This window comes from Chinchilla lanigera, unplaced genomic scaffold (assembly GCF_000276665.1).
Source record: "Chinchilla lanigera isolate Chin_1 unplaced genomic scaffold, ChiLan1.0 scaffold00021, whole genome shotgun sequence".
NCBI classification, from domain to species: domain Eukaryota; kingdom Metazoa; phylum Chordata; class Mammalia; order Rodentia; family Chinchillidae; genus Chinchilla; species Chinchilla lanigera.
The window spans coordinates 29227326-29238907 of record NW_004955422.1 but is presented as its reverse complement, the minus strand read 5'-3'; the positions used below and the strand labels follow the sequence as shown (position 1 = coordinate 29238907).

At 39.6% G+C, this 11582-nt stretch overlaps 1 protein-coding gene and 1 long non-coding RNA gene across 10 annotated transcripts in view; one reads left to right on the top strand and one right to left on the bottom strand.

Moving 5' to 3' along the window:
• The first annotated feature begins 4983 nt into the window (after positions 1 to 4983).
• The window catches only part of Tpx2 (TPX2, microtubule-associated), a 63230-nt gene continuing 56631 nt past the window's right edge, over positions 4984 to 11582 (top strand). For 3 of the 9 annotated variants that reach the window (XM_013514190.1, XM_005384891.2, XM_013514186.1), the window contains exons 1-2: positions 4984 to 6162; positions 9278 to 9322. The gene's annotated coding sequence lies outside the window, so the exon portion shown is untranslated. Of the gene's footprint in view, positions 6168 to 9277; positions 9323 to 11561; position 11582 lie in introns of all 9 variants that reach the window. The other 6 variants (XM_013514187.1, XM_013514188.1, XM_005384887.2 and 3 more) reach the window with 6 other exon arrangements.
• The window catches only part of LOC106148484, a 34404-nt gene continuing 33872 nt past the window's right edge, over positions 11051 to 11582 (bottom strand). The window contains exon 3 of the long non-coding RNA XR_001233976.1: positions 11051 to 11149. This is a non-coding gene — a long non-coding RNA (uncharacterized LOC106148484). The remainder of the gene's footprint in view (positions 11150 to 11582) is intronic.

Genomic DNA, 11582 nt, shown 5'->3' with positions numbered 1-11582 from the left:
ATCTTCTTGATTCAGCTTTGGTAATTCATATGTATCTAGGAATCTGTCCATTTCCTCTGTGTTTTTCATCCTATGAGAGTAAAGATTTTCAAAGTAGGTATTGATATCTTTTGAGTTTCTATGGGATGTATAGTGAATTCATCCTTTTCATTCCTTATTGCATGAATTTGAGTTTTTTTTTCTTTCCCTTTTTTTTGATAAGGTTGGCTAGGGTTTTATCAATTTTATTTATTCTTTCAAAGAACCAAGTCTTCATTAATTCTTTGTATTGTTTTTTTAGTCTCCATTGCATTAATTTCTGCTCTGATCTTTATAATTTCCTGCCTTGTTTGGGCTTTGGACTTGACTTGCTCTTTTTTTTTCTAGAAGATTGAGGTGCAGTATAAAATTGTTTATTTGTGCTCATTCTGCTTTCCTGATGTGGGAATCCAATGTTATAAATTTCCCTCTGAGGACTGCTTTCATTGCATCCCAGAGATTCCTGTAAGTTGTATCTGCATTTTCATTTGATTGTAAATCTTGTTTAATTTCATCTGTGACCCAATGGTTGTTCAAGGGGGTGTTATTTGATTTCCATATGTTTATGAAGTTTTAAAAAAAAATTTGTCATTAGTTTCCAATTTCGTTGCACTGTGACCTGATAGTATGCATGGTATATTTGCAATTTCTTTGCAGTTACTTAAGCATGTTCTGTATGCTAGTATATGATCTATTTTAGAGAACAAGTGCAGCTGAGAATGTGTATTCTGATGTTACACTCTGGAAAGATCTACTAAGTCTATTTGTTCACAAGTTTAGTTTAGTTCTGTTATTTCTTTGCTGATTTTTTGTCTAGTTGATCTATCTCTTTGTGACAGTGGGGTGTTAAAGTCCCCTCTTATGATTGTTATGATTGTGTTACTGTTTATTTGATTTTTCACATCTGTTAAACTTTGTCTTATATAGTTGTGTGCTCCTGTATTTAGTGCACAGATATTTATGATTGTTATCTCTTCCTCTTGCAGTTATCCCCTAACAGGTATGTAGTGATATTCTTTATCTTTTTCAATCGCTGTTGGTTTGAAGTTCACTTTGCAAACAGAATAGTACCCCTGCTTTTTTCTGGGTTCCTGTCACATGGAGTATTGTTTTCCATCCTTTGACTTTCAGTCTATGAATTTCCTGTTGAGTTAAATGTGTTTCTTGTATACAGCATATTGTTTGATTTTGTTTCTTGATCCAATCTGCCAGTCTGTTTCTTTTGATTGGTGTATTGAGACCATTTACATTAATGGTTATAACTGATATGTATTGGCTTGTCTTTGTTATGTTATTTTACTGCTAGTGGTTCCCTACCTTTTCCCTGTTTAATTGCTTGCTCTGCTTGGTGATTCCTTTCTATTGTTTTTCTTGAAATTGTGATCATTTTATCTCTTTCTAGACTATCTTTTAGTGCTCTTTGTAGGGTTGGTTTGGCACTCATGAGGTTCTTCATTTGTTCTTTGTCATGGAAATATTTTATTTCTCCAGTAATTTTGAAGGATAGGTTTGCAGGTACATTAATCTGTATTGAAAATTGTTTTCTTTTAGGACCTAAAATACTTCACTCCAAGCTCTTCTTGACTTGATAGTCTGTGTTGAGAAGTCTGCCATGATTCTGATGGGCTTTCCTTCATATGTGATCTGTTTCTTTTCTCTAACAGCTTTTATTTTTATTTATTTATTTTTTTTTTTTGGTACTGGGAATCAAACTCATGATGTCACACTTGCCAGGCAGGCGCTGTGCCACTGAGCTAAATCCCCAGCCCATCTAACAGCTTTCAATATTCTGTTCTTTTGCTGAATTTCTGGGATCTTGATTATTATAAGACTGGCTATAGATTTATTTTGGTTATGGCTTATTAGGGTTCTGTATGCCTCATTTTTCTGTACATCAGTTTATTTTTCCATGCTTGGGAAATTTTCTATTACTTCTGCAAATAGTCTTTTTATGTCATTTCTGTTGATTCCTGGTGTTTCCTTGACACCTATTAATCTTACATTGTTTTTCTTTGCATCATCGTGCAGCTCTTGAATTGTTATTTCCTGGTTCCTTGTTATTTTTAAGAGATCTTTCCTTTCACAATCATTAGCTGCAATGCTGTATTTAAGGTCTGAAAGTCTGTCTTCAGCTTCATTCAAATGGTTTTGCCAGCATTCGATGAAATTTTTAATTTCTTAGATATCTGTGTGAATCTGTTTCGTACATTCTAATTCTTCCCTATCTGTTCACTCAAAGTTTCCATCATTTTTCTATGCTCCTCTATTTTTTTAATCTATGTTTTCTTTAGATGTGCTGAACAGTTCTTTCATTATTGTTGTCATTTCTATTTTTCACCTGAGTGATTATTTCTGATCTGATGTCTTCTATTGCCAGAGGGAGTTGTTTCCTGACGTCAGCTGCTATCATTTCAGAAATTTCAGGTGTGTGACTTCCAAGCTCTTCTGTGTTGATGTCTCTTGGACTTGGTCTGGATGGGGTAGAGGCTTGAGATTGTATTTTACTCCTTTGTTTTTTCTTTCTTTCTTTTTTTTTTTTTTCATTTTTTTCTTTCGAAGATCTGGAGATTTCTCAGGGCTCAGCCTCACTCCTGCGATGGTGTAGAAGTGGCAGGGCAAGGTTCCCAAAGATCCCCGGTGCTCAGTGTGGCTCCTATGGTGGTGTGTGGAGCTGAGGCATGGTCACCCAGGTTCCTGAAGCTGTCTGGGTCTCAGTATGGCTCCCACACTGGTTGGGGAGGGGTGGGGTCACTGTCACTGAGGGTGCTGAGATGGCTGGGGCTTACCTTGGCTCTCACGACGGTCCTATCCTTCATTTGTGTAAGTCCAGTTTAACTCTTCCCTCTGACTTTTCCAAATTTCTCCATTTGTTTTGAATTCATCCATGACATTTTTTTCTGGTACTTGGAATCGAACCAGTGGCATTCTACCAGAGTGCTACATACCCAGCCCTTTTATTTAATTTTTTAAAAATATCAAGACAGGATTTTACTAAATTGCCCATATGGGACTGGGACTTGCAATCCTCCCACCTCAGTTTTCCTCATCTCTGGGATTAAAGTTTGTGCCACTATTCTAGACTCATAGCTTCCTAGGTTCATCAGTGTGAATGAGAGGCAGTACAGGAAATGGTTAGGGGATTTGTGCCTGGAGCTGGCCTTCCCAGGTTAAAATTGTGATTACGTCACACATACACTTTGTGACCTTGAAGTTATTTAACTTTCATGAGCCTCAATTTTCACTACCTATAAAATGGGTATGGTAACATTATCTATCTGTTGGATTATTATTCAGAAGAAAGGAGTTAATATATGTAAATTACTTCAAGTAGTGCCTGGATGCACTAGGTATGTGGCACACACCTGTAATCCCAGCACTCAGGCAGATGAGGCAGGGGGATCATTGTGAGTTTGAAGCTAGCCTGGGCTATACAGTGAGTTCAAGGCCAGACTGAACTGAATAGTGAAACCCTGTCTCAGAAAGACAAAAAAAAAAGGGCCTACACATGTTAAGTACTGGCTGTTATTATTTACACATACCCATGGGAAAAGTGAAGCATTATTTTGCATATGGACAAAATAATGGTGTCATAATGAATCTACATTAATTCATTTTGTTCACTCAAAAATGTAGGTCAAAGGTTGGGGATGTAGGCCAGTAGAGCACTTATTTAGCACGCACAGAGGTGACGGCTTTGATCCATAGCACTGAAAAAGTGTCATAAAGTTACCTGTCTCTCAGCCTAGGTCCACAGAAGTCTTTTTTTTTTTTTTTTTTAAGAAATCTTTAAGTACTGTTTAGTATTCCTTTTTATTCAATTTTTATTGATATATGTGTGTGATACATAATAATTAGATTCATTTTGGGGAATTGGTATTATATATATTGTATCTTGATCATTTTCAATCCCCTCCATGTTATCCAATTTTATAAAATATTTCCCTACTTATAAAAATGCAGGTGGTTTCCAGTTTTCACAACTACTGTACATGCAATGGGTTACTAATTGATTTTCCTGTTTCCATTCTTGTCCTCCTCCCTCAGTAGTGGTGGAGTCGTGGATGAGGCAGCAGATGGGTCTGGCTTCCTCCTGGCACTCACATTCTGCTGTAGCATTGCAGGCCTCCTAGTCCTGCTCACGCAGAGTGGGAACTTGAGGCTCCACCCGGAATGTGGGGATGTAGAGGAAGGGCGGGGAGGACTCTTGTGCCAGCCTCACCTGTTATGTGGAAGAACCTGGGAAGTTCTGCACATGTCCTCGCCTCCTGGCATTGCATATTCATTCATTCATTCATTCCCAGACAGCTTCACAGGCCTGGATACACAGCTTGGGCCCTTCCTCCTAACACAAAGCTAGGCACCCAGGCCCACTGAACTACCCACTCTGGGGCCTTGCTTGTGCCTGCTAGGTGGGGGAAGTGGGTGCTGAAAGTGAGTCTGCTATAGCCTAGCCAGGATGGCAAAACTTTCAGAGCTTTTCAGTTTGATATGTTACCTCTACAACACAAAGTTACTTAAAAAACAAAACCTTAGCATTTTTTAAAAAAAGAAATCTAGATCTTTCATCCCATAGTGTTTTCTCATCGGGATTTTGTTGATTATACCATCATAGTGTGAGTGACCCAAACTATACTTTTAAAAAGTTCTATAATTTCTCATGTTAATATGCATAAAACATAACATGTAAGTCTCTCAATTAAAAGGAATGTCCATAGCTGGGTGTGGTTGCACCTGTAACCCCAGAACTCTGGGAAGCTGAGGCAGGAAGTTTGCAAGTTGGAGCTCAGCTTGGGCAATTTAGCAATTTAGTGAGACCCTATCTCAAAATAAAACTTTTTTAATGGTGGAAGTTTCACATTTATTAAAGGTAGGAGCTGGGCATGGTGGCACCCCCCTGTAATCCCAGTAACATAGATAGCTAAATCAGTTAGAAATATTATAGGCAGTCAGACAGGGAGACAGTGCAGAGGATGAGAGAACGTCTCAAAACTCTGACTGGAGATACATCTGAAGAAGATTAAATCACAATGGCCAGATTTACATACTTCCCTAAGGGATAAATGGACGTTTGAGTTTATTGGTATCATCCATTTGAGATTTTCCCCGTATAAATAAACCATGATCTCATTAGGGATGGGCCATCTTCTCCCACACACTAATACTAAGACTAAAGACAAGACTAAGATTACAGATTATGGACCAAGGTTAATGATGTCATCTATGTACACTTGCTAAGTGACCTGCTTCCTCATTAGATCAATATTACCTAAGCGACTATATTTGCAATCTTATTGGTTGATCATAGTTTTGACCCATGATGTATCCACCTCGTGATTTTGCTCTACAAAACTTCCGTTGAGAAGTAGGCTTGTTGGCAACCCATTTGGGACCCCTCCTGTTTCCGTGGAGCTATTCCTAGTCCCCATTCCTATTCCCCATGGCCTCGAACTCACAAAGATTCTCCTGCCTCAGCCTCCAGAGTGCTAGAATTACAGGCACGCGCCACACCCGCCCGTTTTCTTTTTTACAACACGGGAATAATAAAGCGAGGGATGCAGTCGGAGGCGACAACCAGTAAAACCTGTCCCTTAACCAATGCGGACCAAAGCAAAGACTGAAATGTGTGTCAGAGCCTACAACAGGGGCGAGAAGCTGGGGCCGAGTCTACGTTGCAGGTAGGAGGCTCCCTGATAAAATGAAGTGACTTCCTACAAACATTCAAGACACACATACAAACACAGCAAAGGTAATTTAAAAAATCATAATAAAAAAAGTTATTTCTCTGAATGCCATAAGGGAGGTCCAGAATGCTAAATGGACTCTCCACTTCGGGTGGTATCGCCTTTACTCAGTAGGAGAAGTGCACTCTGGGTTTTGTAGTAAAGTCCACCCAAGAGTTGTTTCAAGGGGTTCATCAGGAGACTATATTTCCCAGAAGTCCCTGGGCCATTTGTTTGCTGACCCGCCCCCTAACTTCCGGCGTCGCTGTGTTGTCTAGACCCAATCGAGAGGCCGAAATTGTTCATTCTTGACGTTCTGATTGGTGCATTCAACTAGACTGCCTGGGTTCAAATTTTCAACGGTACTGAGTGAGTTCTGTGGCGGGCTTGAGGCATTTCGTCGTCAGAGCTGAGCTGAGGCGAGGTAAGGTGAGCTGCGGGGAGAAAAGAAGGAGCAGTTGGGGCTCGGGGCTTCCCTCTCGCTGATTTTCAGACGTGTGTTGGCAGGCTTTCAACCCCCGGCGCCGCCGCGACCCTAGACCCGGCCTCTAGGCGTTGTTGGACTGGGGTGCCGCCTAGGCGGGGCAGGGTTGGCCCAGGGTTTCGGGTCTCCCTTGTCGTCACGACAGGGCTTTGCCTTGAAGCCTGTCCGAAAAATGGGGGGAAAGAAGGATTTGTCAGGGGCCGTTGGCCGAAAATAACAGTAACGGCAATTGTTGCGCCATGCTAACAGGTAATAAGTATTTAGTGGACGAAGCAATCTGCGTATACGTTCCCACTGAATGTTCGTATCAAACCATTGAATTAAGTGTTACTCTTAACCCCACTTTACAAAGAAGGGAACCGAGGCCCACACAAGGTAAGTTTCTAGCAATGAGTGAAATAGTAGCCCTGCCCACAAGTGTGGCGTTTAGTAGCACAAAGCGGATGTGGTCACAGAAAACTGCATTTTAAAACTACTGTGTAAGATAGAAAGGCAAATTAGTGCGAGAATATAATTGAGAGAGACTTTAATTCTACTTGGAATTGTCTTCTGTTTGGAATTAAAAGTAATTTTATGTTATCCATGTTTGCCTGTCCTTCTCCCTTTGTATCCACTAGCTATTATTGCCTTTTAAAATTACTTAGAACGTTTATGGGATTGGAGGAAGAAGGAAAACCGGTTCATATAATATTGCATGGCTGGTTTGCCCCCCACTTTTTGTGTTTTTGAGACAGGGTCTCAAAATGTAGCTCAGGCTACCCTCGAACTCATCATGGTGATCCTCCTGCCTCGGACTCCCTAGTGCTGGGATTACAAGCCTTCGCTACCAAGCCCGGCTTTTCTCTTACTTTTCTTTTCCTTTTTTTTTTTTTTTTTTTTTTGTACTGGGGTTTGAACCCAAAGCCTTTGAACTGAGCCCCCCTCCTTTAATTTTATTTCTCACTGAATCACTTGAGTTACCCAGGCTTGCCTCCAACTTGTGATCTTGCTTCATCCTCCCACTGTTTTGTTGATTTTTTTTTCTTTTCCACATAAAATTTTCTGGTAGTTAGTAGCCAAGGCTCCTCCAAGCTATTTCTGCTTAGCATAGAGGAGGAATTTTGACTCCTTGATTTTGCTTGAAATCAAGTTCACCTGTTGAGCTTATGGCCTTGAGTCTTACTTTGTCTTGACTTCCCATAGGCTTTCTTTGAATTTCTCTCACTCTTCAGATATCAAAAATAGAACTATTAAAGAAAAAGAGGGCCGGGGATATAGCTCAGCGGCAAAAGCGCCTGCCTGGCAAGCGCAAGGTCCTGAGTTCGATTCCTGATACCACACACACAAAAAAAGAACATCAGTATATTATACCACCTGTCAACATCCCCCCAAATCACATTTGAGTACACTTGGCTGGTTTGGGTGTGTCTGTTTAGTATTTTTTTTTTTTTTTTGGTTTTTTTCCGGTACCAGGAACCGAACTCACGACCTTGCGCTTGCCAGGCAGGCGCTTTGCCGCTGAGCTAAATCCCCAGCCCCCTATCTGTTTAGTATTAAGTTGTCATTCTTGTCAACTCAGCTCCCAGATACCTTGTTCAATTAATTGAGCTTTTAGTGTGTTCAGGTTGGTGTTAGATACTGTGGGGATACAGTCAAATGTGTGGTGTATTCAAAGGCTTTCTGTTATGCTTGGGGACAAAAGATGGATGCAAATGACAGTCAAACCAAGACAAAACAGGATTGAGTGCTCCACACAGTTTTATAAGTGTTCTGGCAATTTAGAGGTGAGGGAGATCAGTGAGGCCTAAAGTAGGCAAGGGTGGCTTGGGAAGTAGGTGGTGTACAAAGTGGATCTTGAGAAGCAGTTTGGTTAGACTGGAGCAGTCTTTGGGTATGGGAATCACCCGCTAAATGTCAGTTGATTGGATAGAGAAAAGACACTACAAAATTGTAGGTATGAAAACTTGGCTTGTCTTCAAGTAGATTGGTATATTTGTTTAAACTTTTTTTTTTTTTTTTTTGAGATAGGGTCTTGCTATGTAGCCCAAGCTGACCTTGAACTCAGTGATCCTCCTGCCTCAGCTTCCCAAATGCTGGGATTACATGCATGTGCCACCATGCTAGCTAAATTTTCAAACTATTTACATAAAGTTTTATTTACATAAAATTTGGTAGTGATTATGCTTAACTATGTGTATTCTAGACTTTATAAAATTAATTTTTCCTACATTTGCCATGATGCTTGTCCAGGAGAAAGAATTATGTGAGAAGGTTCTTTATTTCTTATTTAGGTTCCAGGAAAGATTCAGAATTGTATATTCCCTACGTATTTTTTCTGTCAGCCTTTCCAGGGTCTCTCCTCTTTCTGTCTCTGTCTCTGTCTCTGTCTCTGTCTCTGTCTCTGTCTCTTCTCTGTCTTGATGGAGAAGAAAGGCGGGATTTGAATGTCCTTTGACAAAATTTTCTTTGTCATGATTAAAGTTGATTAAAGAATTGACTTTAGCGCAATTGTATAGCCCAAAGATTCTGTGACTAGAACTGTATATTTGAGACACAGATCAGCAGCCCAAGGTACTCTGTGAGAAAAGTCTAGATAACTAGAAGGGGTTCTGTGTTTATTTGTTTGGATAGGGGAATTTGGTAAAAGGGAAAGAAATGAAAAATTAATGAGAGTTATAAAATTATATCTAGGAAGTAGAAATTGGAAAGATTTCGTAAATGAAAGTAGTAGTAAAAGTTCGTTCACATTTTAAGTGAGCCAGCCTGCTATTTATAGGCTTCTATGTTTGAATAAAGTATACACTACTATTCAGTGTTCCTAAATTGCAGGCATTGTAAAGATTGAAGTGAGAGTATGTAACATAAAGACAGCATAAGACATAAATTTACACTAAAAAGTCTAAGAACACTTACACTGGTGCAATAATAATTGTTAAGTTTGTCATGTTGGGAAGACTCTGCTGTTTGTCCCTCAGAAGCTTCCTCTGGTCTTTTATTTATGACCCCTTCCTACTTCTGTATATTATTTTTTTACTACAAAGAACTTAAACTTTATTCATCTTTCTGCTATTTCCAGGTTCTTAATAAGAGGAATCTACTAGACTTCAGGATTTCAGAAGAGGTGAGAGTATATTGCAGTTTTCAGTCAAGCCTATAGGCAAGCAGACTGACCTGTTAAACTATAGGTAAAGCTGTGAATTCCACAGTGAATTATATTAAGAAATAAGGGAGTTGAATGTGGTGGCCCATGCTTGTAATACCACCACTCTAGGTGACTGAGGCAAAGGGATCATAAGTTTTGAGCTGAGCCTGCATTTTAGACCCTATCTGGGAAAAAAAACAAAACAAAACTGAGAGGGGTGGGGATGTAGCCCAGTGCAAAGGGTCCTGGATTCAATCCCCAGTACAGTACTGGGGGTGGTGGAGAAGAAAAAAGGACTAAAGGAAACATTAATATGTCAGTCTCGTAAATATTTAAATAATTTTGGGACCAAGAGATGGAGGGGAAGGAGATGTAAAGTGAATTAAGGTGTATTATGTATATGTATCAATTGCCTGTGGTAATCATTGTGTACCACATGTACTAATAAAAATTTTAAGCTGTCTTTATAAGGTAGCACATATTTTGGGAGGAAATTTATATAATGTGGAAAACAAAAAGAAAATAAAACTACCAACTATCCTACTTCTTAGGTAAACTATTGCTAATATTTTGCTAGATTTCTTTACCTTTTTTCTGTGCCTTTGTTTTAAAACTGTACACTGCCTGGGTGTTGTGGTGCATGCCTGTAATCCCGAGCACTTGGGAAGCTGAGGCAGGAGGATCACCCTGAGTTCAAGGCCAGCCTGAACTACATAATGAGACCGTGTCTGGAAAAAAAAAAAAATCATACATTGAAAGCCTTTATTGCTTTTTTATTCACTTAATAATATCTATACATATTAATTTTTTCTGTAACATAATTTTAAAGCCTATATGATATTCCATATACTAAAATATATGGTTTATCTATAGTACTTTGTGAAATTGCTAATCAAAAAAAAATTTTTTTTTTTTGTAACTGGGGATTGAACACAGGGCCTTTTCACTGAGCTACACTCCTACCTCTATTTTTTATTTTCAGACAGTCTCCCTAAGGCACTAAGTAGTCTCCAGGCTGGGCTAGAACTTGCAGTCCTCCTACCTCAGCCTTCCACAGTTTGGGGATTATAGGCAGGTGCCCCCATGCTTGGCTAAGAGTGCTGTTTTTAAGATAACACCAAAATTGCTTTATGGGAAGATCATGCTGATTTACATACTCACTAAAGCAGTATGTATTCAAATAGGCACAAATATGTATTCTTAACATAGGTAATATATTTGCATGATGCAAAAAGCAAAATAAGCTGAGCGTGGTGGCACACACTTGTAATCCCACTTGTAATCAGAAGACTGAGGGAGAACACTGTGAGTTCGATGCTACCCTGGGCTACATAGTGAGTTCAAGTCCAGCTTGAACTAGACAGTGAGATAGCAAAAATAATTGGGGTTGGAGATACAGCTCAGCAGCACAGCACCTGTCTGATGAGTGTGAGGTCCTGAATTCAATTCCCAGTACCTACCCCACCCCTCAAAAAATTTATGGTTAAAAATCTTCCTCCAGGGCCAGGGATATAGCTCAGCAGCGCAGTGCCTGCCTGGCAAGCACGAGGCCCTGAGTTTGGTGTCCGGTACTAAAAAAAAAAAAAAAAAAAATCTTCCTCCAGCTTTTTTTTTTTAATTTATTTTTTGGTCTTTTTGAGACAGGATCTCGCTATGCAGTTCAGGCTGGCCTTGAACTCACTTCGTAGCCCAGGCTGGTCTCGAACTCGCAATGATCCTCCTGCCTCAGTCTCCCGAGTGCTGGGATTACAGGTGTGCGCCACCATGTCCAGCGTTTCCTCCAATTTTATAACTCTTTACTTCTCTCTGTAGTACACATATGGTAAAAGTTTTATTAGGTCCTTGGTTCTGTGTATGTTGTATATGTGCATATTTCCCAAACCAGATACTTTTTGAAGAGTATAAATCTTTACAAGACTAAGGGATTGCCATTTGACTAAGTTGGTAGTCTCCTAAAGCCCCACTGTCAGTCTTACAAACACCTTCGGCTTCATATTATTGGAATACTTTGGGATACTGCAGAGATTTCCTTTTGGTGGTCTACAAAGATCTGGGTCATTATTTGGCTAAATGTAAACAGCATCATTGATTTCCATATGGGTCCTGTTGGGTGTTTAGAGGGGTGGTTTTAAAGTTTTTTTTGAATTTTTATGCATAAATTAATGCAGTACTATATTTGATTTTTTTTTTTTTTTTTTTTTTTTTTTTTTTTTTTCAGGGTCTTGCTGTGCAGTTCAGG